The following is a 6,178-nucleotide window of genomic DNA, read 5'->3' on the forward strand; positions in this document are numbered from 1 at the left end:
TGTGTGTATGCGTGCGTGTGTGTGTATGCGTGCGTGTGTGTGTGTGTGTGTGTGTGTGTGTGTATTTCTTCCTTTTTTATATTTCTTTTTTCTTTTTTCTTCATTTTTCACATTTTATTTTTTTTAATATAATATATATATATATATATATATATATATATATATATATATATATATATATATATATATATATATATATATTATGAATAATAGGTCTGAAACTTCCGATAGTACGTGAAGGCAACAGCGCGCACACTGGTCCTCCAGTGCGCCAGAGGACGCATTTCTCAACACAAATGTTTTCAAAGCCTATAGTTTTCAAAGGACGGGTATTTAATTATTATGGAATATAATGTACACTGGAATTAAGAATAGCATTGATTACCAAAAAAAAAAAGTTATTTCCATGTAATTTTAGATTTGAGTATAAAAAAACAAAACTTGTGCAGGAGCATCCCATTGTGACGCTGTGTGGTTTCTGTGTGCTGGTGCAACTATTTTTCCCTATTACAATGTTAGGTCTGACGATGGCAGAGTGCTATACAGGCATACTCATAATCTCATTAACTAGTTATATTATATTTGTTCTATTCAATACATTGTCTGCCATTCGGCCTAAAAACCTGAATTCATATTACAACAGAGGTTCATCACTTTTATTAAACTGCTGGTTAGATTCAGCGTTTAGGACTAAAACAACATTTGCATTGTCTAATCAGTAAAAACATCTTCAGAGCCTCCACCTCTGGAAAACATGTGAGAGCCTGTAGCTTCGGACAAGTCCACCATAAAGTGTTGAGTCCTCTCCCTCAAAAAAAGTCCTACATTTTCCTTTCCCTTGAGTCATCCGGGTAAAGAGCCAGCGCTGACTGCTGTCCTGCTTTACAACATTCCTGGCCCCCTGAAGCCGCCTGTGTACAACAGCTTCTGTTTGCAATGCCCCACAGCAGCTGCAACGTTTTTGTTTACTCACTCAAGGAATGTGTTGACCGGTTAGAAACCCACCGTGTTTACTGTCAGACTCTAAGCGCTGAAAGTGTAGTCACATAAACAAAGTGTATCAATTTGTCCGCTGTGGTTTTATGAAGTACTCTGGGGTATTTCTAGCTCAGGTGTATCAATATTTGCATTTTCGGTAGCATTAATGGTGACAGAGCTAGGTGTTGATGCTGAGAGTACGTTTTGCATAGAGGAAGTTCAGGAGCTGTTGTTAGAGGTTTTCAGGCCAACATTTTTTCACAATGTGAGGACAGGTGAATTGTTGAGGACTCAGGGTAGACTATGAAGCTGGTTCTCAAGAAAGCTGCAGGTAGAAACAACACAGGCCAGTTCTGCCAGTTTAGTCGTCAAGCTTATGGTGCCAACACAAGGCCAGCATCAGGTATTACACATACCCCTCAGGTGTTTAAGTTGTGTCAGTGTAGAGTACAATGAAAAAGTCCGGAGACAGTTTTACTTTTTTAATTATTTAATGTGCTGCAACATTATTTTAGAGTTATTTCCCTGCAATTTTATTTATACTGTTTATATTATGTTGTAGGCAGTGCACTAATACATATTTAGCGACATCATTTCAATTAATCATAAAGCAATGACATCAGACTGAATAGAGTATAATTTAGTAAAATTTGTGATTCTGGGCTCTTCAACATAAACTGAATTGAATTGAATAGATGCAGTTCTGGAGTTGGATAGGCACACTTTTTCAGTTTTATTCTTTACTTGGATCTCAGTTTGAAACTGAGGAGGACTATACAACATAATATAAAGCTTAAATAGTATAAGATAATTAAATTTAATTTAATAGAAAGAAAATTGAAAAAAAACTATATTAAAGTAGGTGCAAAACTAGTCCCTGGGCAATTGTTCTGCTCCCTAATGCAGCAGTCCCGCATATGACCAGCAGATGTCAGCACACACCCACATTATATATAACAGATATTATTTTGGGTCTAGATGCAAAAGGCTTTGTCAGGCTCTGAGAATGCTGACACGACATTTCCAAATCATGTTTTTTTCATTTGCAATATAAGTACACACCTGTATTGTTTTTTTTCCCCACTGCAGAAATATAACTTTAGACTGAAAGAGAAAATATAAATGACTGTTTTTCTTTGGTCCAGGGAACTGATTGTTTGAAGAAGAGACTGGAGAACCAAGACTGGTGAAGCATAATGTTAGAGTTCATGAATGACGTGGTAAAGAATGAAAAGAGAGAATTAATGAGTAAAGGATGAAGACAAAGGAAAGCTAAAAAGAAAATAAATCAGGGAGGCTGAGTTAATCTTTGCATTCAGATCCCCCTGCACAATACGATCTTCTGTGTAATGAGCAGCATGGCATACAGTCACTTTATACTATACTCAGAACTTATTGCACTGTGTGCTTTTAATCCAGCTCCATATGTCTGAAGTCAGGTGGTCCTCTGGAAGTAATGTGAGAGGAGAAGATTACAGTGAGATGAAAAGATACTCGCAGTAATCCATCCTCTGCGTAGAGGCAGAGAAACATCCGGAGCTGGTTATTGGTGTATTTAGTTGACAGGAGTGCCAGCCTAGAGTCAGACGATCGTCAGAGAAGCCCCGGATTCAACCATCCGCTCTGTTCCGCTCCACTCACTCTCTGATTAAAGAGAAAGGAGGGCAGAAATACACACATAATGCCTTCACATGGGTCTCCGGGTGATGTCAGCATTCAGGTCCTATGGAAAAGACATTGTGGTTAGTTTTAACATAAGCAGAGCTACAGCCTTTCCTCAGGATCACACTGAGTCACGACATGCCATCAGACTCTCCAGCCGGGCCCTCTGACGCGTCTACTCTGGTGGACACAATGAAACGCAGGCACAATGTGCAAGTTGCAAAATGGAAAAGTAATCTGGTTTGGTTTCCATCACCCTCTGTCTTTTTCTCCCACTGTGTAGTCCTTAAAGTATGTAAAGTATATGTGTCTGTGCATGAGACGGAGAGAGTGACGAGGAGGAAACAGTTTGGTAGAAAAGGAGAGTCTGTGGAGGTGGTAGAAAGACGGGTGAACACATGGAGTATTGTTAGACCTTAACCTACATTTTCTGCACTGCTTTACTTTAAGCCCGTTGCAAACTTGAAACTTCTACTTCATCTACTCTGGCTTGGGTTGTACCTTTTTCTACAAAAGTGTCAGCTAAAGGGGAAAAAAATGTTTCCGGATCATTGTTTCTTATACTGTCCCATTATAGTTTAAATCCTACCTCGACTAATGAACATGATGCACCTTTTGAAGAAAAGGCTTCTTGCTCCATCTTGCTTGTGGAGTGCCTCAAGGCACCACTTTATGTCCGTTACTTCTTTCCCTATTCTAATACAGTCTTGCTCATAAGTTCAAGTCCTGTGTGAAACTGAAAGTAAATGTAATTTTCTCACGGTAGTCATAAGTCTGACGAGTTGTTTGTGTCGTTAGACACTTTGACGTGTTCCTCTCTCGGAAAATTACATGAATCGTTAAATTCAACTTCCTGTGGGGATGGAAGTTTATTTTGAGGAGACACCATGCATGTAACTAGTGGAAGCTGCCATACCGTCTTCGCCACGTCACAAACTCCCCCCTGAGGTGTGGCGAGCGTCATAGTTTGAAACCTCAGGGCCTATGGATCAAGTGTCGGTGGTTGACGAGTGATATTTTTTTCCTAGACAAGCGAATTAATATGTGTGCAACTTCCAGCTCGCCATCAGCCAATGTCTTTCAGGTGATATTCTTATTTTACCCTCTGCCTGAATATTAGTTCAAAGGCACATTAGTCATTGCTTTGTCATTTCTTTCTTCAGAGTTTCCTTCTATATGCTGACCTTTTTTGGTGGTTTTCTTTGTTTCCATTCATTAAAAAACATTCCTGTGTTAGAGCCAATTGAGACATTATCAGGGATGATGAGCGTCACACAGAATATTGGCTTGACTGTGGGGGGGGGATGCACACGCGCACAATCAAACACAAACACGCACACACCCCCATCATGGACCTCGTCACCACCGGATGGTGCCATTGGCACGCTGGTAGCTCACCCACGGACATGCACACAGTCACGTACATGCCTGATGAATCCTCTGCTGCTTTCACGTATATTCAAGAGCTCTTTCTCACAATACACACACACACACACACACACACACACACACACACACACACACACACACACACACACACACACACAACGCCACATCACTGGTTGCTTAGCTTCAATCCATATGGACGTTGCCATGGTATGTGATTTATGGAATCTTTGGATGTTTGGACTTTGTCTCCCTTGAGTCGCTAAAGTCTTTAGGCCGACGGAAGAATTGAGAGTGTGGATGCAACGATGTACCTTAATTTAGTTATGAATCCTTTTTTAGACGTGTGTAAGGTGGCCAGAACATCTGAAAATCTACTCTGCTGCTGAACAAGCACTTCCCTCCCATCAGGAATTTGTTTCTTCAGGCCTAAAAACTCTTGGGATAATAATTTAAATGCACAACACCCTTGCCTGATTCAGCAATAGTTCTATGTGATCCCCCCGCTGATAGACAAACACCGCCGTCATCCTCCAACTCACTCGTCCTCCTTGTGACGCAGGGCGATGTGGAGCCTCTCCTGGTTAATTTCTCCTCCCTCCAGAATGAAAACATCAGCCATCTGGTCCAGGGGTGAAAGGTCAAATCTCAGGCTGGTAATGAGGATGGCGTCGCTAGGGGGACGCAGGAGGGGTATGTGTGTGTGTGTGTGTGTGTGTGTGTGTGTGTGTGTGTGTGTGTGTGTGTGTGTGTGCGTGCAAGCCTTGCTGAGAGTGTCTGCTTCCTGAGTGAGCATTAAACATTAACGACTCTGCTCTGGGAGTCTGGAGGGAGGAGAGTGGAGACGAGAGGACAGGAGATGTAAGTAGAAGCAAAGAGACAGCGCATGTACAAAGTCACTTGTACGTGCGGAGTGAGGAAGAGGAGAGGAAAGAGGCATATGCAGAATGCACCCACAGTAAGACAGAGTGCATGTGGATTCACTCTTTCAGTCCCTCTTTCCTCAAAAAGCTTTTCCTCTTGTTTATTGACTCAGCCTTCCAACATTCAGTACATCAATAGGTCAGGTCGATGAGAAGGAAAAAGGCTCGGAGGCTACTGCTGTGACGGAGCTGCTTTTGTGTGCATGTGTGTGTCCTTCCTTTCTGCCTCCACACAAGCCATTTCATCCAACACATCCCATAATTTGTTCTAGTTATTTTCCGCCATGACTGTAATAATTTCCTATGGCTTTCTGTGGCAGTAGCTGTTACTTGCAGGCCGTAAGCTGTTGGGCAACAGTAACAGGTCTCCTTCGGCCTCCGCGCCACAGCTACTAAATTGGCTGGAAATCACAATGGGCAAAATTCGGCAGCGTCACAAGTAAACTGAGTTATGATCACGTCCTTCTTTACTCTTCAGAGACCATTACGTGTGACTTTGTGTGTGTTGGTGTAGTTGCCATGGAGATGTAAAAGATGGTGGGGATAATGGAGTACCCATGTCCCCAGCATAAGCTCTCCTCCTGCCCTTTATCAGTAACTTTGGGTGTGATGTATCTAGTCTCTGTCCCCCAACACACAGCAGTTTAATCATAATATATGTACATTAGCCGGTCCCTTCATACATTACAAGTGCAAATGGTGATAAACGTGGTCAAAGGACGGCAGTCCTCACGGGTGAACGCAGATGGTAAAAGGGCACAATTGGTCTTGTTTTCCTCTGTAAACAATTGGCCGTGTTACAGTGATGGAAAAGTAACACAAATGAATGAATAACAATTGAATATAGTATGGTAGTGTAACTAATTAGATAAATATTACTGAGTGGATGTAAATGTAGCATAATTACATCTGATATTGACAACATTAATACAACATTAACTTAAGTTAACTAACAAATGGCTAACTAAGACAATAAAAAGTCATCAGGCTTCTGCTTTCACAGCCTCATTTATATGGTAGTTTGTTTATAGCCTATCACGTTAGCTTTACTTAACCTTTAGAAATGTGTCTCTAAATGGTAAACTATTAGCTTTCCTTGATCTGTGTCATGAATGTCCCTTTATTTCACTACATTTGGAGCTTTCCAATGGCCAGCAGAAGAAGTGCTGGACTTGTCTTTTACTATTTAAAAACCGGTGGAATTAAACCGACAGTATGTAAAGCCCTCT

This window comes from Clinocottus analis, unplaced genomic scaffold, assembly GCF_023055335.1.
Source record: "Clinocottus analis isolate CAN_PGR_092001 unplaced genomic scaffold, fCliAna1.0.p SCAF_14, whole genome shotgun sequence".
Lineage (NCBI taxonomy): Eukaryota > Metazoa > Chordata > Actinopteri > Perciformes > Cottidae > Clinocottus > Clinocottus analis.